Source organism: Excalfactoria chinensis, chromosome Z, assembly GCF_039878825.1.
Source record: "Excalfactoria chinensis isolate bCotChi1 chromosome Z, bCotChi1.hap2, whole genome shotgun sequence".
Classification (NCBI taxonomy): Eukaryota; Metazoa; Chordata; class Aves; order Galliformes; family Phasianidae; genus Excalfactoria; species Excalfactoria chinensis.
This window is the reverse complement of record NC_092857.1, coordinates 21,070,333-21,092,852: the sequence shown is the minus strand read 5'-3', so window position 1 is coordinate 21,092,852 and position 22,520 is coordinate 21,070,333. Positions and strand designations below refer to the sequence as shown.

The following is a 22,520-nucleotide window of genomic DNA, read 5'->3' as shown; positions in this document are numbered from 1 at the left end:
TGTGCTTCTTTCTGATTCTAGCTCAAGCTGCGCTCTTTCATTTTTCAGATAGCAAAGAACAACCGAGCATAGAGCAGTATTTCTGGGAAGAGGCATCAGGTGTCCATGGATTTCAGTTCAATCATGATAGTAAACTGATCCATAGAGACTTGCAGAAAAATTCAGAATTGGCATTTGAGGAAGTGAGGGAGCTGTCTCTATAATAATGTAGTGCCTTGCATTGCTGTGGGTCTCCTTGCACTTCTGTGGACCTTATATCCGTGCATCAGTATCAGTGTGCACTAGGAAAGTTACACTGATAGAAGAAGCAAGGCCTTTATGTTGTAGTAATTTAGAAAAAAAAAAAAAAAAAAAAAAAGACTTAGCATGAAAGCCTTACTGTGACTTAGAAAGGACATTTTCCTGTTATAATGTGCCAGTATCAACCAAGCAGCAGGTGCGAGAAGGGAAAAAACACTGATGAGAAGTCAGAAAATTGCTTAAAAACAGGATCACTTTAGAGGCTTTTCTGATTTCCTGTAATGTTGTGTTTTGGCTGGAAAATATGTAGCTGAGGTCAATGTAGCGGAAAATAAAAGCAGCAAAAACATACACAGGGTTGCTGTGCTGGAATGAGAGTTGCATTCCTTACCGAGTTGGTCACAGAGAATGGTGCCTGCTTAAATTTACATAAAACAAATCCTAAAGCATCTGTCATGCCATATTCTAACATGTGTGCTGTTTCCTTAATTTTGCATTATCAGAAAGCCTTTGTTTAGATATAAGCAGCTTTTGTTACTCAGATTTGCCAGCACTGGTCTTTGCATTTCTTTTCTTTCCGCACTGCGGCAGTGCTGGTTGTGGCCTGGGCAGTGCCATGCTGGTGTGGGTTGGCTCTGGAATGCTCTGGCTCCAACCCCACTACTCCAGAGGGCTTCATCCCCTGCCTCTTAGCACCCTACTTATGTGTGGATTCCCTGCTGAGAGCTGGCCTGTGGTACTGCTTTGATTTTGCCAGGAAAGTCAAGAAAAGGCAGAAATCAGTCCTGCTTTCCCTGTGAGCCTTCATGAAGGAGTTGCATTGGGAAGACAAGAGGAAGACATACACCAAGTGTAATGTCCATAGCTGGAGATGGCACTGTTTTCTGCAGGCTCCCTTGCTCTCTGTTGATGATATAGAGGTGCCAGTCTCGGTGTCCACTCTGGTTTCTGCCTGGTATTTCTGCTTATGTGGCTGTCACTTGGTTGTACTAGTAGGAAAACACTTGGAGCTGTCATTGTTCCTCATGACTGAAAGTCCATGTAAGGGGCCAACTCTACTTTGTTGCCTGTCAGCAGGGCTGGTGGGGCCTCACCAGATGTTTCTCATGTTCACAGTCAAGGAGATTTTCCAAGCAGATAAATCCTGCTAGCTTGGCCTTGTCATCTTCCTGATGAATGCAAGAACTGGTTCAGGGTTTGGCCCTTTGATAACAGCAATGCATGCAGAAGCTGAGTGTCTCCCAACATCGTGTGTGTGGTTTGCTAAAAGGTTTTGCAGAGGGAATACAAACAGTAGAGTCCAGCAGAGCAATGTGGTTTTGTAGGGATATAAGTGGTGATGAAACCTCAGTCCTAGGCCAGCGGTTTAACCACAAGTCATTAGGACTTCGCTTAATAATAAAACTGAAGTAAGTACTTGAAATTGTCTCAGAGAATTTTCTGCAACTTTCCAATTGAAATTAATCAGGTCCTGTGAATAGAACATCTGAACCATTGGAAATGACTCACTGCTTTCTTTCCTAAGGATGTAAATCAGGAATGTCCAACCCGTGGCCTGTGGTTTTCAGTTGATCCAGCAGAGTTGGCAGTGCAGCCCACGTAGTGCCCCTCACCTCTATAAAGGTGTTGGCTCTACCCTGCCAAGCGGCCCCAGGCATGCACCTATTGCTAGTGAACAGCCAAACCAACTATTAACAGTTGGCGCTATTAACAGTGCCAACTGAAGCCAGGGCATGGGGTGGTGCTGATTCAAGCTATGGCAAATAATATATCAGAATGCATACAATTGGCTAAATACAGTGCTATGAACAGCAAAGAATACCATGCCATGCTTTCTTTTCTGATAAAGAAATTTGAAAATGGGTTTCGAGATTGTAAAGAGAAAAACCCATTAATTTATGTTTGCGACACCATTTTCAATTGATACAAATACATTACCTGCAAATTTTCAGAAGGAACGTATCGAGTTGCAGTCAGATATTCAACTCAAAAATCTGATCATGTCTTTTTACCAGACTTTGAGCAATCCCTGTCTTACCAGAGAAAAATATTCTTCGCTTCACAATCACACCTTACTCATGCCATCATTTCTTGGCAGTACACACATTTGTGGGCTGTTTTCTAGGATGAAGCACAGGAAGAGTAAAATTGCATCAAAAATCTGTGACAAACACTTTGGAACTTCACTAAGAATTGTAACCGCTTCCTTTGAAGCAGTGATACATTTGTTTCACAAAAGCAACTCAAATATCTTGATAGTTTTATGTATTTGTTCCTATTTAAAAACATTTTAAGAAAAATATTTTAAATTAAAATCTGTTGTTACTTATGTATTAAAAGCATCGTACATTTTACAGGGGCTGCTCTGAAAGTAATGCCTCCTCTGTATTTCCATGGAAACTACAACAGATATGAAGAGCATGATTCCCAAGATAATTCCTCTTCATTTGATGCATCCGAGGCAAGCCAAAAGGTTGGACGCCCAAGATGTAAGTTAACACATGTTCTGTTTTGCTGACAAAGTGAATCCTGCTTTAGGGAACTCATGAAGCATGGCTATTGTGAGTAGAGACAAACGTGTGATGCTAACCTTCCATTTTAAAACAGCAGTCTCAGTTAGCTCTTTCTTTATATTATCTCTTCTCCATTCTGACTGCTCTGAGTAACAAGGATCATACACTGCTGAGAATCTGAGCCACACAGACCTCTTTCAATGGCATTTTATTACAGATTTGCCTCTTTCCCAGTGTGACTGAAGGCAACAACTGTTGAGTCACCATCACATAAAATTTTGCATTTGAGCCTTGCTTAGGCAGACTGGGCCTCTCTCTGTCTTGCCTGGTGCTTGCTGACCGTGGTGTGCTGCAGATGTGTGGACTTGTAGTAGTCAGTGGGCAAGCCCAGCCTTGGGAGCAGACCTGGCACTGAGCTTAGCTCATACAAGCTTATTCAGAAAGCTGTTTTTGCTGACAGAGATAAATGGAAGCTATAAGAAAATGACAGAAAGTGAGTTCAGACTGCACTTTGTGGGCGATATTCCTCTTCATGTTTTATTTCCAGTTATTTTAAAATTACACAATTCATCTTCTCTTCTACAGACCTCTGGGCAATAGCCCTCCTTCTAAATCAGGATGCAGGCCAGAGGATTTCTGACCATTGTTGAGCTGTTGTGTGTGTGTTTCTGTACTGCTTGAATAGGCAGGTGTTTTCTTTTATGTCGTTCTGTGACATATCAGGCCTTTTTTTCACATACTATTACTTGTTAACATCCATACTGGTATTCCTCAGGTCCTGTTTTGACAAGAAGTATAACAGGGTCTGGTCTCTGGAGAGCCAGAACTTATGCTGAGGATACATCTTTGCCTGTATTAGAAGACATGGTTGGAAAAAAGATGTTTTTAAAATTTAAAGAATATTTTTAATGAAAGTGTATGAAAGAGGAAAGAGAGGAGGAAAGGGAAATAAAAAGTCCCCATGAACAGGGAAATATTTTTGCCAAACCTATAACAAGTAGTGGTATGTAGGTTGTCTAGAATCATTTCCCAACCACAGAAACATTAGTTAAGACTGAATTAAAACTTTCCTGCTATTGAGGCATTCATAATGATTTTAGTCAACATGAATTCTCTGTGGTCTAAAAGTTTGACCAAACTCATGTGTAAGACTTTTCTGTAACAGTATGTCAGCCTGGTTTGATTTCCTCCACCTGGCTGTGTTTTTTCACAAAACTCTCTATTGCTGAGACATTTACTGCTTTGTCAGTAGCTAAGGCTGTCCAGCACATGAAAACATATTTGGAGGGAATCAACATGAAACCAATTCAGTAATCTGGAGGCACTGCTTTGGAAAACAGGCCAGTAAAAAAGTATACATACAGTGGCAGTGAAGCTAGCTGGTAAATTAAACACTGAACAAACCTGGGCACAGGACTGAAGAGTCTGTACTGTGAATTGGCTAGACTAGCTCCTTGGCACATGTAGCTCTGAGCATTTTTCATGTTCCAGGAAACTTGTGGGCACAGTCTGGGAATTACCACAGGCCAGGGGTCAGTGGTAGTGCATGAACCCATTGCATAGGGAATGAGACCTTGCTGTGGGTCCTGTTCCATCTGGTTACATTGCCAAAGGATGGTGCTGGTTGTGTTCAATATACAAAGGTATCCCTAAGGCTGCCTTTGGGTGTGGGTTTGGTTCCAGCCCCAGGAAGCCAAGAGCTCAAAGCTTATTTCACCCTGTGAGATTTCATGACAGACAGTGTGCAATGAAGAGTTGTTGACTACCTCAAGGAGGTGGATGGAACTGTTGAGGTCTGAATGAAGTATCTTGTATTGCTTTCATGGACGGAGGGAAGTCTGTTAAAGAGGCGGCAGAAATAGAAAACAAAGAAGGATCTCACTGGGGGGTGGCATGGCAAGGAACATTTGAACTGAGAAGGAGGTTCTCTCCTGAAATTCTTATTTCTTTTTTTTTTTTTTGTTCATAATCCAGTCATGCATGCAAATCCAAGCTCATCTTTTTGTACTCCCCTGCTTGCTCTGTCTGCTCCCACTTGCTCTATGGCAGAGCCTAGTGTTTTCATGGCTGGGTTACTAAGTGCCAGGCTCTTTGGCACAGACAGTGGCTGGGATCAGGGCTTGCATAGCACTGCAACTTGGTGTGTTCTGCTTTCTCCCACTTCAAATCCTTTTGCCTTTTGCTACCCATACTTGCCTATTTCTGGTAGAGCATAGCCTCCTCTCACCAAGGTTATGGTGTGGCATTACTAGCAGCACTGCTTCTCTCTGAAATGTACCAAGAAGAGACTGTGATGGTGAAGCTAGAAATATGCTCTTTCTCATCTGACAGGTGCAAACCATGTTATAGCAGACCCACCTTGCTTTTTCAGGGGCCTGAAGCTCTGCAGCTGAATTTCACACGATCTCATCTAAGTTTCTGCTTTTTGCAGGCTGTAAAAAATAGCAAGAAAGGACATGGTCAGCAACACAATTCCCCAGGTAATTGCAGAAACATGTTTAATCTTATGTTGCTGTGAGCCCGTTGTTTGTTTCTTGATGCCTGTAGACAGAACATTTATCATAACTACTCTGAATTATCTCAACATGCCATGATGTCAGTCTGGGAGAGAGTCTCTCTTTGAAGTGGCCTTCCTTTCAGTAGGTGGATTGAGCAAAGAAAAGGAGAAAGGATTAAGTGAAGGTTACTGGAACAGCTGAGATCACTGAGCTCACCCAGTGCAGGTGCTCTAGCATAAAGGATTGCTTTGTATGCACTCAGACACAAGAAGCGGATAGGGTAGCCCTGTAGGTATGTGGGTGATGAAGGGCTAGATTTGGCACCGTCACCTGCAAGTGCAAATTGCCTGAAATTTACCTACAGTGCCAGGTGTGGATTTGGTAGTGAGTGTAAAGGCAAGTGGGACATGCAAGACGATTACCAGAATTTGGCAGAAAGTGCTGGGGTACGTGGTTTGTCCACGCACAAGGTGATCAAGCTGTTCTCTATCACCTAATGAACAGCAATTGGAATTACAGGCTGAGGGGGGTGTCACAAACCTTGTAGCAAAGCCTGCTAGTGAGGTTTATTTTTCTCATGCTCCATGCAGTTGGAAGCACTTTAAAAATTGCCTCAATACACTTTTTCCCCAAAAAGTGTGGGCTGTAGTTACCATGTGGTGTGTGTCTATGTCTTTATCTTTGCGTTTCTCACCTGAACCTTTGGGCTAATTTGACCCAAAAATGTAGAAACATCAATTTCGAATGATTTTCATGAGACTGACAACCTGGTTAAAGAGAGGAGAGATGATGAGGGACTCACTTGAAAAAGGCGGATGTATGTATTTATTCTCTACAGAAAAATGACTTGGGAAAGTATTTTTGCATCTTTCTTATTAAATAAAACTTGGAGGCTGTGCCTGATCAGAAAGCCCAGACTTGAGAGACAGAGCAGTGGGAAGCCATACTCCAGTAGTGCAGATTTTCTTTGTGCATTTTCTCTGTCCCTTTTTAAGGGAGCGTAGGCTTTGAGACACTACTTTGTGACAGGAACTGCCATTTGCGAGACAGGCTGTGCCACTGTGGTCTTGGTCACTACTGAAATTTTATGAAACCAGGCATGAGTCAACAGTGTCCTACTGACTTGTTTCCTGCAATAAAATGTAGCTCACTGAAGGGCATTGTCCCATTTCTCTGAATGTTTTGACACTGTTAGCTATTATCAGGTTTTATTGGCACCTGCTGGGGTTTCATTGGTTCACAAAGACCAAGCCTTCGAGGCATGTGACAGGGAATACAAACCTGAAAAACAAGCAGCCTCATACTGTTACAAGTCACGTTTCTTTACTGTAAACATGTAGAAATTCTTTGCTGAAAACACAGTATGGGAAAGTAAACTGATAAGCCTAGATCAAGGAATGACTGAGCTAGTGCAGATCATTTGATAATCAAAAATTATACTCACGCTGAAGATAGTCGGTAGCTTTCTTGGCTATCTTGCAGTGACTGGGAATATTTTAATAGTCACTGCAATTACTGTTTATGTCCTTCTTGAGGCTTGCAAAATTCTAGCTAGCTGTTTAGTTCTCCTTTTTTTTTCATCTCATTATACTTCTTGCTTTTAGACATTACCAACAGAAGAACTCGAGTGTTATGAGAAAGACTGACATTTCTAGTCAGACTGGAATGAGGAACTTTCAGAATGTTTTCTGGAAGAAAATGCATGTGATATGGTTATTTTCTGAAAACATTTAACTTTGAAAAACTTTAAAACTTGTGTGCCTCAAGCTACTGGTTGCCCTGCAAATAAAAATGCAACTGGAATAATGAGTTACCTGTTCTGTTGAAATCTACATTGTATGTGCAACTATTAAAAAAAGTCTGAATTCCTAGACTATCCTTCCCTTTATGTTATAGCCTCTTCATCATTTTGACACTACCAGTGGCTATGAATGTAGGTTGCTCTGAAAGTAATGCCTCCTATTTATTTCCCTGGAAACTACAATTGATACAAAGAGCACAATAGCACTGTGACAGAGCAAATTCTCAGCTACAAAACACTGTTTTTCAACAGAATCACCACCATTAGATATGCATTTTCACCAGCAAGGAAGCTTGCATGCTGCACTGCCACAAATCTCTACCATGAGAAGCGGCCCATTGTTGCTGTCACCAGTGCTGCAGTGCACCACTCACTAACTCACTGTGCTCACATGCACTGTTTGGTCTCCATAAATGTTCGGCAAACATCAGTGAATGTCAATGGGTGCCATTTTTTCTGCATGAAGGAATTCAGTGCAACACCTTTGCTCCATGCGCACTTCCATGTCAGGTGTCATTTTGTCAGAGTGCCCCTCTGCTGCCATCTGTCATATGGCAACAGCATGTAACAGGATTTTGACGGGAAGGTTCAACTTCTACTGCCATACCACCAGCATAATAAAACAGGAGGCATTACCTTTGGATCAGCCCTTGTATTTAAATAGTCTGAGACTACAAGATGGACAGTGGGGGTAAAAATTATAATAAAGTGGTTTGATTTATTTCTGGGTCTGTCAGACATCTGTGCTGATAGTATTTTTATGTTCTTAGTTTTCATTTTAAAATAAACAGCAACACTGTGATGGGAGATCTCCTAATTTCCTGTTAATAGACTTTAAATTGAATAGCATTTTTCAATGGCAGTGCTGTCCATTTAAATTATGGATGACAATTTTGTTTCATTTTTAAGCTCTTCTGGCTGGAGATCCTTGAGTCATAAGACATTTATAACTCTTTAACAATACGTAACAACAAAAGAATTGACACTTCTACATACATCCGTAAAGGTGTTGAAAGTGCATTATGGCTATAAGAGAGAAGGTAAATTCAATGAGTTACAGGGAAATCTAGTTTTTGCTCAGTTCTTCCTCAGCCCTGAAACCTGCAGTGATCTCTTCTGCATGTTGGTGATTGACTCATGTCAGTCCGCAACTGGGCAGATTCTGGGACTATTTAAAGTGAAGGCCCCTCTAGTTTAGGTGTCTGTACATTCACTCTTTGGTATTAGAACTATAAATTTGTACGTACATATTGACAACCATATTTGCATCCCCATCTGCACATATATACATATACAAGCCATATGCTCAGTAAAAGCATTTGTACTGATGGGACTTTGGAGTTATCTGTCAGACAGAGATTTGGGGATTCAGATGGTGGGCAGTGGTGGAGGGCAGAAGGAGCACTGCAGGGCTTTGCCAAACCACAGGCAAAAGAATCTTAGAGTGTGACATCCTGGCCCTGATGAAGTAAATGGAAAATCTCATGCTGGCTTCAGAGCCAATATTCCACCCGTTTGAGCAAGATATTAAAAAGGAACCAACTAGAAAGCAGAAACCCTCTTAATTGGTGACCATGCAAAGGAAAACAGGAAAAGTACATGACATCTTAATGAGGCTGTAGTTTAGCAACACATTTTATTCTCTTAGAGACTGATGTAGTGTAAGAGTGATTTCTCAACTCCAAATTTATCTGCTTTGTTGGTCTTATATCTTGGCTGCAATTTTATTTATTTATTTATTTATTTTTAAACAGTGATAATGTAAGGAGTCACTACATCTTGAAATGCATGGAAATAAACTTTTCTGTGTTCACTTTGCAAGTCAAGCTCCTGTGTTTAAATTTGGGGTTTCAGTGTGCAGTTGGAGGCTTAGTGTAGCTTTATAAATGCCCATTATTGGGAATAGGAATGGGAGAATTCTGTCCTCGAGGCTCATTTTTAATGTCCCTCTGATTTGAGAATATTACCACAGTATGTTGCGTCAGTCACATTGAATATTTAGTAATGACCTCAACTATTAAGAAGCCGTTAATCAATAAATCATCTGTAGGATAAAACTTATTGTCTCTTCTTATGCCTTTGAACAAGAAAGACAGTGCCTGACTGTTCCAGAGCTGCTACAATCAGAAGAAAAGTGCTGCTCACTTCCTGGTGAGTAAGTGCAGTTTTGTTTTTGTAGTGCCACATTTTCCTGTTGAAGATGTGAAATCCTATGGGCTTGTTTGTGAGAATGTTTTCCAGGCTGCTTGCCAGTTACTAAGGAAATCTAGAGTCCAGAATTTTTTGATTTTATGGATGTGAACAAGTTGCTTGGGACAGTTTGTCTGGGTCATTAGATGGAAGGCAAATGCAAGAACAACTTTGTTTGAAAAAGTGATTTTTAAGCATGACAAAGTGTCAAGAAATGTGTATGTACTTCTGCTGAGGCAGTTGGGGTTATTGTGTTTATCATTCTTGAGAAGTGCAGGTGGACAAGGGAAAGACTCTGGTCTTTGAATGGGACAAAATTAATATTTGCTAACCATGCTTATAATTTTTGGTGTTTCTGGTCTTAAACAGTTGCTGTCTCTATGATTCCCTTCTTTATGTCTCCAAGATCCATATGAGTTCCCTGTTATGTATGTTTGTATTTAACCTTTAGTTGGACTGGATCTTAAAATATGCACTGGCTTTTAAAATGTTACTAATGTTTACATGTATGCTTTGGCTGGCATGACCTGTGGAAGAGGGAAAGTATCAAGAAAGCTTTATGTGAATAGCCTTGAAATATGTTGCCCTATAACATGACCCAGTGAGATGCACTCAATCCTGATAAGTTTTTAAAACACCTACTTAAGAGTCAGACTTCTAGCCAATGCACCTTTGCACATATCTTATGTCTGCATTTCCTGTTTTCTGTGTAAGTCTACTAATCCTTGCTAAACTTCAGAAAGATCCCTCTGGTTTATCTTGATACCTTTGGATTTCATTCAGTATGGCGTGTTGTAGAAGTGAGACTCAAACCCTGGCTTTCCTGTGCTCACAACATTGTTCTTGGAGAAGCTGGATTCACTGAATGACAGATAGTCTCTTTGATGAAGGGACAACGGGGAATTTGTCCTCTGTTTTCAGTAAGAATATACCAAGGAACGCACTGTTTTTCTGTGTTGTTAAATGATGTACAGTTAAGGATGGACATAATCTATTTATCTGCTCATATATGATGCATTGCAAATGAGTTAGCAATTATTAGTTCAGGGCCTGCTGATTAGTTATGTGTGTGCATACACTATGTTACAGGGTAGAATATGGTTTCTAAGGGATACCGCAGCAGGTATGCATCTTCTTCCCTGTTAAAGCTGGTTCTCAAATCATAGCATTTTCTGAAGAGATGCAACACCACCTTCATATTGCTGTGCTGGAGACTTCTTGCACAAAACACACAGCACCATGAGTGCAAACACACCCTACTTAAGGATACTACTAAACATTCTGTTTTGCATTAAGCACTCTTAAAACGTGATGTGTAGTACTGCTACTAGACATAAACTCAGGCCTGTTTATGTTTGGTGGTGATGAGAAGAGAGACAGTGTTTCTGATGATAATAGTAGAGATCTGCTTGTAATTCAGCTAAGTTACAATTACAGTGATGTGCACCCTTACTGGCAGGATTCTGTTGTAAAGTGGTGTATTACATGTGTTTCTGAGTTTATATGTTAAAACAATAAAGAGCTTGGGTTGCTCTACAAAGTGTTAAACCTACCTATTCCCTTGGCTGCCAAAGAAACTCAAGAAGATCATCAGCAGGCAGGAATACTGAATTTTGGTTTTGCAAGAACCCATGTTCTTGCAATGTGCCCAACATTAAGGCTGTGTATAGATCTATTGGTGTTAATTGCACTTCTCAAGAGCTTTCTCCAAGATGACTTTTAAAAGCTTGCAGGACTCTAGACTAATAGCATCCCGATATTGGACCATAGGAGAAGAATGAAAAAATGTTTCATAAAAAGTGCTCTATTAATTCAAGAAGTGTATTTAAGTTTTAATTATTTATAACATTTGAGAGTATATTAGTAAATGTTCTAAAGTGTATTGATAATAGTAATGAAGTCTGAGTAATTTGAGTCCTGATTATGTCATCTTGCTCTTAAGTCCTGCTTAGAACTGGAAAACACTGATGTTAGTTTAAGTATCAAAATATGATTCAGCATAAAAGTGCTGGATTGACTAGATTTCCAAAACAGGGTCCTTCAGGTTGAATTTCTGGTTCTGTTGGTGTGTCAATTTGACTTGACTTTCAGGAATATTGAGTACATCTATTTGTCTACATTGATGGGATTATTTAGGTTAGTTGGATAGCTTGGTTTAATCATGGTATTTGTGGCATGAGAAGTGGATTGTTCTGTAGTTTGTAGATTTTAGAACAACCCATGAAAACTGGAGGCTTGACCAACTTTTACTGGTATATAAACACAGAAAAATTCGAAGGAGTCAACAAAGGCTCCTTACTCCACAAAGGCTGTGCTAATAGTGATACTGTGCTAATAGTGATAAAAGAAGATACCATGTTATAAGCATAAGAATCACAGAATGACAGTCAATTTTTATAAGGCTGCTGTGTCATCCTCACTGTTTCCTCAAAGGTTTGTGGGTATGAGGTGGTTATGTTTGCCTTGACCAGGCCCATGAGTTACTACGTCTCACACAGAAGAGACAGCCCTGAGATCCATGGTGTGACGGATGTTCCCCCTCTCTTTATGAGGGAGGTGTCATGGCCTTGCATGGACCACACTGGCACAGCAGAATGAAGATCCATCATACAGAAGATTGTGCTTCTGTCACTACAGCCATAACAACTGGAAGTTGGGATTTAGCAGAAGATACTGCCATTCAGTGCCCAGCCTGAGTGATCTGTGAGTCTGAAGGGCTTGTCCTGGCTAAGTAGGGAAATTAGTGCAATAAGCAAAAGGTTTCTGCAAAAGCAGCCAAAGCAGGATCCTTGAGGAGGCCTCCCAGCTCCCCACCAAACGTCTAGGAGGGTAAATGTGGCTGTCATAGTTCTTGGATTGACAGACAGCTGTGCCCAAGATGGTTTTCTGTGGTCACCTTTTGTAACCTACTTTGTTTTGTTCTCCTTAACACTCTCATGGAGAGACCACCAACACGTACTGGCTATATACAGATCAATATGCCATAAAGGATGATCATTAGGAAGATAAAACCTCTCTACCTCACTGGCAATTATTTTATGATATTTCTGATTAATGATTCCATTTCAGCCATTTCAGTGCTCAGCAGTCTTCATTTGCTAGCGTTGATTATGGGAGCCCATGCTTTGCCTGAATCTGAGTAATTTTGACCAACAAATGTGAATTAAAATCAATAGAAATGTCATTAGTGTCCCTGTGCCATGAAAGATAATATGACCATTTCTCATGCATTCGGTTTATTAAAATTTGTTAAAGTGTGAAATATGTATGACAAATAATGATGTTTTAATCTTTTGCCAAGGTAACAATTGAAAGCTGATTGATTCCATTCACTAATTATAAAATCAAAATGATGGAAGATTGTAATCATGAAGGATTCTGTCTCATACTTTGTCATGCCTCCATGCAAGATAAAATTCTCATTTATAACTTCTCTTTTATCTGAAAAGAAATCAAACTGCTCTTTGCCCCTGTTTAAGTCTCATGGCTAGTTAGATAACAACATCCTCCCAGCCCTTTCTCCTGGACTTTGATGAGAAACAGAGCCTGCAACCAGAGGTGTTGAATCCTTGTGTATGCCATGGCTTCTTAACTATTCTTTCTTCACTGTTGGGTGTCCTCTTGCTGGACAAATTTGAGAGGGTGGCTGTGTTGCACTGATGGGTGCTGGCAGTTATTTAGGCTTTTGTGACAGCTGAGCCTAGTCCTTCCACATTTCACATTTTCCTCCCCAGAGACAGATGTCACCCCATGGACCTTGCCCATGTTGCTCTCCATCTAAACCTCTGAACATGAGAAGGGAGTGTGTCATATTTAGGCCACCTTCACTGGACCTGAACTCAGGTGAGAGAGTCTGTGGGCTCTTCATGCCCTTGCCAGAGATGTGCCTTCTATCTGGTCTGTTGATGCCTCACCTGCAGCTGAGGGACCAGCTGTTGAGCACCTGGAGGTGCATTCTGTCCAAGAGACTGAACATCCAAGATTATTCATGTGCGTTTTCTTGAAGTTACTCCAAAGAGATAAGCTCCGCTCTCTGTTGGCGTTTCACTGTAGTAGCTAGGAGTTTTGGGAGACCTGGCTTTGTTTCTGGCCTTTTCTGCATGGCCTTGGCAAGTCCTTTCTCTTTTCTGGGCCTGCCTTTGCCCACATACTCCTCTTCTGAACTAACAGCGGTACTGTGGCTGTTCTGAGTCTGTGTTTTGTGAATAAACAATAATCTTTTTTCTAAAAAGATTCTGCTTGGCAAGATCTAATGTTAACTGAAGATGGAAACGTTTTGGTATATTAAAGTTTTTCCACCTCTACTTTCTGCTTACCTTCAGTGGAAAGTTGATTCTCATCAGCTGAAGGACAGAAACGAGTTCCAGCCTGCTAGCACAACTACAGTGCTAGTTAGGTATAGTCTGAAACACATGCGGGGACTCAAAATAAACCCCAGCTTATCTGTACACTCACTTCAGACAATAAGAGTATGCTGTGGACCAGATATCTACTGAGAGGTGTCCTGGAGCAGGAAGCAAAATTTCCCTTCTTAACAGCTTACTTTTGACATCCAGATCCTGGGAACACTCAACTATTTGCATGTATAGAATTTCCTCTGCAAAACATTGATGTTTTTGGGTAGCCTGCGTACTCTGCGTTGAAATCCAAGATACAGTGCAGTCAGTGGGTGGCCTCAGACAATTTTGAATGGGCTTTGGAATGGGGCCCAAGCATATCACAAAGAAAAGGAGAAGGAAGCTTTGCTTTAGCCAAATGTCTGAGCATGTGCTTCACCATTGAAATTACTAAGAATTAAGCTTATACTTATTCTGACACCTTAACCACCAAGGAATACTGTCCTGCAGAGACTGCTTAAAAGAGAAATATGCCTTTTATGTGTCAGAGAGGGACATGGCATTTAAAATGGCAGCTTTATTTTATTTTTTAGTGACATAGCAAAAGCATTATTTGGCCCTGTGCTCCTTGGGATGAGGACATTTCAAATTATTACCAACTGCAGCTTCTCACTGCATCATTTTGCATTATGCAGTTTAATGGCTGCCTGCTAGGAAAGGTATCTTCTCTGCCTCAGTCGTCTAACAGGATTTTTGGCATCCAGCTCATCAGATGGGTTATTTTCTTTAACCATATTCCTGTAGGACTACATCTTTTAAGTATCCTGCTACATTATTTTGGCACAACCTTTACATCTTTTCATCTTATTGTTTCTGGAATTCCTTTTCTCTTTGTATCAAGCGATGTTGCTGTGTGTGCTTTTTCTAAGAAATCTTGGTGGAAGATCAGAAAAACAACAAAAAAAAAGGCTAATATATCCTAAGGATTGATAATTTCAGGGTCAAAGCAGATTTTAAGTGCTGATCTTCTTGCACTCGATGATGAATCTTTCTGACCAAGGAGCTGGTGTATCAGATCTAGCTGGCAGCACACAGAACACATTAGGAAAACAAAGAGAATGTGAGATTAAACTGAAAACAGGCAACAGAGGCACTTTCTCACTGTTCTGCGTGAAGGCAGAAGATGCTTCAAGAGGATACAACCTCGGTTTTCTTGTTGGAACTGTGGCCTCTTCCCCCCATCAGATTATTCAAAGGTAAATTTGCTTTTCACTGTCTCAGACAGACCATTTCCCCCTCACTGGTATACTTATTTATTAGTAACATTATTTGTAAAATGCTAACTTCATTGCCTGCACTGTTATCATGTTATCTCTATGCGCTTCTGTGAGAATGTAACAATGTCATGAAGAAAAATGATGTAAAAATGATGTGGGTACATAAAATGGGATTGACAAAATGTAATAAATCAATTCTGAGCTGAAGAACAGAGCTGCATGTGTAATGAAATACTTTGGCATTACATCATTGTTTATGTAACATCTGGCAGAGCCTTGTATTTCAATGCTGCTCTGAATCAGGATCGTTTTCTCTCTCTGGGAAAAGAGGAAAACAAGACATTAGGTTTTGCACACAGAAAATGAAAATAAAATGGGAGGAAAAAAGAAACTCCTGAAATATCTGTGCGAGTCTCCCTGGAGAAGTTCTGTTTCACCAGCTTAATGCAAAGAACATAATATGAACTACTAAATAGTTCACTTCCAGGCAGGATTTTCTTCAGCTATAAAAGAGAAATACATCTTTAATGGGATGGTGATGTTTTTGGGATGACATGATTCTTTTTTTCCAAAAGAGAATTAATTTTTCTGGTTTTCTTCATTTACATTCCCTGTGGTCAGACTTCTAGAAAAAAAACAAAAACAAAACAAAAACAATCCACAAAAACAAAATCCACCAACCAACCAGGCAAAAACAGGTGTAAATTATACACACTTTAGTGCATATAATAGGGATTTTTTTTTTTTTTTGTTCTTTTCCAAAGAAGAGCTGAATTACCCTTCTGCCATTGCTGGCTTCTGGTCTGCTTCATGTGGGTTCTCCTTCAGTGTTGACTCCATCACCCCTGACCACCAGCAGCAGAGTCTTCTTCTCCTTGTGGTAAATCGTCATTGCCCAGGCTTACCTGGAGACTGGGGCAGCAGGCGGAGCAGGGTGAGCTCTTCTGAAAAACTGAGAGCTCTGGTTATGCCTTGACCTGACTGAACTCTGCAGGACTTCTGCTATTAATTCCAAGGGGATGTGAATATTGCCTACTGCATCTGGTGTCTGAGGTCCCCTGGGATGTCCTCATGGTGGCCATGGTGCTGCTCACAGTAGCCACAGGGCTGGATGGTGCCAGTGCTCCCAGTTGTCATGATCCCCTTCCCCAAACCTTCACTGGGTGGCAGTCACCCAGAATGGGGGAAAGGGTCATTGGCAAGAACTCTCAGAATCTAAAAATAGGTTTTTTTGCTTTCATTTTAAAACATCCTATGGAGGAAATAGAACAGATTGCCAAAGAGAAATCTCTGTTTGTTTATCTCCTTATCTGTTAACCAAATATCATGCAGATAAGCCACTCTTTTGGTCATTGCTCTTCTCCCAGGGATTTTCATATGGTATATTTATCCAGCAGTATATGTCTGCCTGATACATAAATGAATCTGGTAGATATAGTCATTTTACTCCCCCTGTTTTCTCTGGGCTGGTTCAGAATGATAGATTTTGATACGTTCTTGAGCGAGGTGCGATTTAAGCATTCATTTTTTTCATAGCAGTAGCAGCAAGGGGAAGCAGAACACTCTGGACACAATGCTTACTGCTCCAGAAACCTAGCATGGCATTGGTGTCTGGAGTGCTTCTGCCCTTTCTGAATAATTGTTAGAGTTACTGAAAAGTTCATTTGCTTTGTTTTTAAATTAGTGTTTACTTCTATCGATTTTTGTTTTGGAGGAGACTGGTGCTGTAGAGCATGAATGTCACTGCAAGCAGGACGGTATAAAATTGGCAAAAGCAAGAGGGAGACAATGGCCATAAGATCTGGAGTCAGGACGTTTTGTTCCTTTTTCTATATTTTTTGTAGGCGACCTTGGGAAAAGAAATCACTACCTGGGCTGAAAGCGGGCTGTACGCGGTGCCACAATGTCTCTTACTTCCAGCAGAGGGAGCAAGGGAACATTTCAGGATGAAAACCCCTCTCCGTGACCTGAGGCTTTCTAGATGAATGCAATTTTTCGTTTTTTTCCAGGAGTGTCATGGCAGTGTATAGTTGCCCCAGGTATTTAGAAGCAGAAGAAACGGATCTACATCCCACAGGCATCTCCCTGGCATTTTTGGTTCTGGACACTGCAGGCATGGTCTGCCACGCTGGAGTGGTACTGGGCAGGAGTAGGGGAAAGTTTGAGAATGAGTAGGGGCTAAGCTTGTATTGGGGTGAATATGTGCACCAGGATATTTGTGTGTTGTCAGTTCAACCACCTTCCTCCCCTGTGATTAAAAATGAATTGCCATGTTTTGAGTGATGGGCCTTTTTGGCGAGGCAGCAGAATGTGATGTCTCTCTGCGGGGAATTCTGAAAGGTACCCAGTGAGACTGCTAGAGCACTTTGCTGCTGCTCTGTGTTTACAGTTTGTACCCAGGCTCCTTGTGCTATTAGACAGGGTAATAGAAGTCTAAGTTGTCTTCTGCTAATAACATTCTACCAGTCCTCAGGAAAGAGTCAAAAAATATGAGCTTGCAATGTAAGAATATCTGTGAGTAAGACCCTTCCTCCATTAGGGAAATGAGAGGGGGAGAAACCCCCCATTAAAATCTGCAGCAGTTCATGTACAGTTTCCAACAGAACACTCCTCAAACCTATCAAATCTTATAATTACATCAGCCCTCCACAGTCCTCCATGCATTCCCACACACAGAGCTCCTGGTGCTGGACAGGTGCAGCCCAGGGTTGCCTCAAGGCCTCTGTTTGTGTTCACAGGGACCTTGCTCTCCTAGAGATCAAAACAGGGCTCTGGGTGTTTTTGTCACACAGTCATTTTCGTGCTTCTGGTAAATCCTGACAGAGTGTTCAGGCTGGTGTTTACAGCTCTGTCAGAGACAAAGCAATTGGTGCCTGTCTTCCAGGAGAACAGCGATTAGCCCTTTCTTCGCACTGTCCTGACTGTGAGGAAACTTTGGTCCTCTCCTGGGCCCGGAGGCTGTAGCCACACAGAACTTGGACCTCCTGGTTGAAACCAAAAGGCTTCCTCTGCCATATCCAATCCATTAACAGTTTGGTGACTGGAAAAGCTCGCTCTCAGCTTCACCCACTTCCTCATAGGACCAGAGCCCTCTCATTCCTTACCACAGACTGAGCTGTATGCCAGTTAAAGAAAAGGGAAAGACACTCTTGCTGTTCCTGATTCTGCCACAGAGGTGACAGCCTTCCCAAAGAGGTGGCAGTGGTCACTGCTCAAGGGGAAGGTTGCTAAAAGGGGCTATGAATCCATGATGGTGGGGTGAGCAGAGCAGCCAGCTTGCTCCTTTGCTGACTTAGGGCAAGTCCTTGTCACCACCAAGATCCTGAGGCTCTGCAGCAAGGGCATGATGCCCTTGTGTTTGCACTCCATGCAGAAGGAGATAAAGCACAGGGTTTTCCGTTCTTGTCAGCCTGTGTCCAAAATAAACTTTGCAGCCGTGTTGCCTGTTGGGGTTTACATTATTCGCATTTGACTGTGTGATGACTTGGCTCAAAATAGAGGTAAGCCAAGGCTGAATCCAGGCACCACCAGGCTGGCAGCCCTCAACATGTACACCCTTCCCCAAAGACAGTGTACAGTCTGACATTGCACGAGGTCCTTTGGAGGCACCTACTTCTGTCTGCTCTGGAGCCTTCACTACCACTGCCACGAGTAGAGGAGCATCACCACTACCGGCTGTGTCTGTATAAAGGGCTGCAAGTCTGCAAGGGGGCAGAGGGGCAGTACACAACTGGCCTTGTGCCACTGCTCAGTGATCAAAGCTCTGAACAATGTTAACAAGTTTATTCACCACCTAGGAAATGTTTTCATGATGGCCTAGTAGATGAAGGAACAGTGATGACTGCAGGGATATAATTTTGTACAGAGATGTGTAACAGTGTCATCTTGGCTTTGTTTCTTTTTACTTCTTGGCAGCTATTTAGCATTGCACAGACATATGTATCAATAATTTTCCCTGTCATTTCTACAGTATGAAGCTGCCGATATCAAATCAACATAAAATATTTTCTGATGCCTAACATTGCCCCTTCCTTACTTCTTGGCTATGCTGGTTGTTCATGGTGAACCTTACTGAAGCGGCTGGCCTAGCTCCTGGTTTTCCTTCTATTTTTTTGTTTACTCAGAGCTGCTAATGTTGAGCTGACACACATCGAGTTATTCCTGATTGATACCAGGTGAGGTCAGAATGGGAACCATTATCTGGAAACAATAAGCCTGGGATATATAGTTTGGGTATATTTTTCCTTTGTTCTCTGTTATTTGATGGTTTGCTTCCAACGTTCCTTCCCGCTGACTTCCAACAGAGGTTTCTTGCTTTATAAACAACTGGATTGATTTCCAATATGGACTTTTACTTCCTTGAAAAAAGACCTCCTTGGGGGAAATTGGCATTTCTCTCTGTATATATTTTCTTATTTGCATTTACTCAGAGGGGTTTGGAACCCAGAGACAAGATTTACGTCAACAAATCCCTCTCCCTCTTATCCAATTTAGTTGTTTTAACATAATACAATCATTTTCTAAATCAAACTGATGGAGCAGTTCCTAAAGGCATTACACCAACTGTATATCTGGAATCATATTCGCCTTCTTTTATTGCATTAGCACCAGGCTTGAACTTTTCAAATTTGTATTGTGCTTTGCAGAAGTTCTCAGGATATTTGAAGCAGTTTATAGCTGGAATCTGGTGTGTTTTAAACTAGAAACTGGTGAGTAAATTATGGAACAGAGCTCACATAGAGGTGAGCTTTTAGTTTCATGGAACAAGTAGAAAGCAGAGTGAGAAAGTGAGAGGAATACTGCATCTGTTAGGTGTTTTTAGAGATACTACAAGGCGAGTGTTACCTAGATTTACCTGTGCCCGTGACACTGTGTTACAGCTCTGATCCTGGGTGTCTCACCAGACTCACTTAGAGGTTTGATTTCTCATCTTTGAAGGAGGTGCTGAGTAAGGGTATGACCTTATTATCAGCCATCCTTCCTAATATCCGCTTATAATATTAAAGAATTTTCAATGACATTACTGAGAATCTTGCTCTCATCTGTGCTTAATTCATAATTATCCAGAGTAGTGGGGGGCTTGGAACAAGCTGGCTGGCTGAAACAAGCCAGTGACTAACACATTACGTTCAGAAAATAAGCCCAATAACTTCCAGTGGAGGTGCAAGGGAAAAAAGATCTCAGATCTTAGTTTGTGCAGTTTGTAGTTGGGATTTGGTGTTTTCTGTGGCCTTGCAGCAGTGAATATTCTGAGGGAAGTGGTTCCCACTGACAGTGCATTAATCCTGGCCCTGCTGATGGTTGCAACACACTAGTTGGAGATGTTAATTGTTATTAAGAGTGTTTAAAACATCCTTTCAGTGTTCACCATTGACTGCCCACGTGAGCAATTTTACTTACAGCTCAATCTTTCCCTTACTATTGATTATATTAGGAAAAAGATGAAAAATATGAAACCAGTGTTGCAGAGAGGAGATCAGTTTATTAAGTCTCCCTTTCCAAATTGGCTGTTTTAAAATTCAATAGATGAACATAAAAAGCAGGTCCGAGCAAGAAAAAAGCATCCATGCAGTTCAATCCAAAGGTAGCAACCCTCTGCTTTTTACTGTCAGGCTTTTCAGGGAATCTGCAAAGCACAGAGTATACTTGACTTCCTGCCAAGTGATCAGGGGTGCATTTTTTCCTTAGATAATCACGTTTGAAATGCAGCAAACCAGTACATCTCCTGTGTATATTTCCCCATGCTATGTATCATTAATGTAATATTTCTCTGTGCATTGTCACGTGGCTTTTAGATCAATACCTTCACACATGGTGCTGGGGGTTGATGCAACTTGTAAATACTGGAAGTACCATGGCCTTGAGGAATTTCTCCCTCCTCAAGGGCTGGGAGGGATGTGCCATGGCCAGGGACAGAAAATCTGGAGCTACCCACCACAGTGCCCACAGTGGTGGCAGAGCTGAGGGAAAGACCTAGTGGGACACTCTTCCTGTTGGGTGCTTGTAACTGTGGGCCCCCGTGCCTCCTTGGTGCTCCACCTCATTGGATACAAATAAAACCTGCTGTGCATGGCGGCTCAGGCCATGACTGAAGCCCTGCTGTGTAAGTCTCAGTGTATGCATGGCACAGGGAGGCAGCCCTTGCCCTAAGGATGTGGTGACAACTCCATGGAGTAGCTGGGTGGAAAAGCTGGGATGGCAGAAGGGCAAAGAGTTTACTCCAGCCCTCCTTGCTTCTAGGAGCCTGGGTCTTATGCATCATGACATCTCTGGACTTGCACCTGTTTGCACTTGGGTGGCAAAATGAATAATGAAGGCAGAATCCCAAGGAAGGTTATGATAAAGCTGTGTACAGAAAGAGGGATGATGACTTTCCTGGGCTGGGACTGCATATCTGCCCGTTTGCAAAGGGAAAGAGCACTGATGACTTTCTAGCCAAAAGCCACTGCCATCCTACACCTACCCGGCTGTCTGCTCATGCTCAGGCTTATTCCAACCCTAAATGCATTTTAAAAGGTAATAATACTGAACTCACCAAATTGATACATCAGTACATCTATTGTAGTATGGCTGAAATGCAGAGAGCAGAGAGAGCAATATTCATACCCCATGCTGGGTAACAGCATGGGTGGCACAAACAGCGGGACAGATTTGTGACTAGGATAAGGGCTTGATATTCACTGCATATGCAGCATGCCCAGGAAATCAGTGTGTCTGTGTACAGGGAATTGCAGCTTGTCCTCTGCCCTGCTCCCAGCCTACCTATTTTTGCACACACCAGGCAATATCTTATGCCTGCTTGCGTTGTAGTGTCACCTCTAACGTCAGGGGGCTTTAATTCAATAGTTAAATCTGCCCTAGGACATCAGCAGCAAACTGTCCTAACTTGATTTCCCTAACCCAGGGACCTCATTCACCATTGTCTTCCCAGCACATGGATTTTCAGATGTCCTTGCTCCTTTAATGCAGTTATGAAACAACACTATTTTCTATAACCTTATACATCTGCTGACAGGGTAGAAAAGAAACCTAACACAAGCCAAATTTTGTAATTTCTTCTCCAGACAGAAATTAATTTACCAGCAGAGGGCTCTCTTATGATTAAATTTTTTTTCTTTCTTTTTTTTTTTTTTAATTCCTTTTTTCTTTTTTTCTTTTTTTCTTTGCCAAGGTTACCACCAGGTTTAAATAAAAATAAAAATAAAATTAAAAAAAAAAAAAAAGAAAGAAAGAAAAAGAAAAAAGAATACAGAAGGCATGCAGCTGCTCCCATCGCATCAGAACTAGGCTGTGAGGTGGGCTCTGGCTCTCTGTGTGTGGCTGGGGGAGGCGTGGGCTGCACCTGGCCATGGGACTCAACACTGTTTACGCTAGGGATGATAGAAGGGATAGATGGCAGGATTCTGAAAAACTCGCATGGGGTTGTAACCTTTTCAAACCTGGCTTGGGCTCCAGCTAGCAGTCTGGGGAGGATTAACAGCACTGCTGGGGAATGCAGAGCACAATCCCCAGCACGGGGAAGAAATGGTGATAGACAGGGGTGGTGACTGCCAGCAGCTCGGCCAGCAGAGCCAAGTGACCCATTGAACAGAAAGGGATGCTTATGGGGCAGTGAGAATAGGGATGCTTCTTGTGTCCCCTGAGAGGACAGCCCAGCCCCACTG

At 41.8% G+C, this 22,520-nt stretch overlaps 1 long non-coding RNA gene across 3 annotated transcripts in view; it reads left to right on the top strand.

The window, feature by feature from the left end:
- The window catches only part of LOC140264022 (uncharacterized), a 106,258-nt gene that overhangs the window by 5,161 nt on the left and 78,577 nt on the right, over window positions 1-22,520 (top strand). For all 3 annotated transcript variants that reach the window (XR_011905985.1, XR_011905987.1, XR_011905986.1), the window contains exon 2: window positions 2,598-2,729. This is a non-coding gene — a long non-coding RNA (uncharacterized lncRNA). The remainder of the gene's footprint in view (window positions 1-2,597; window positions 2,730-22,520) is intronic.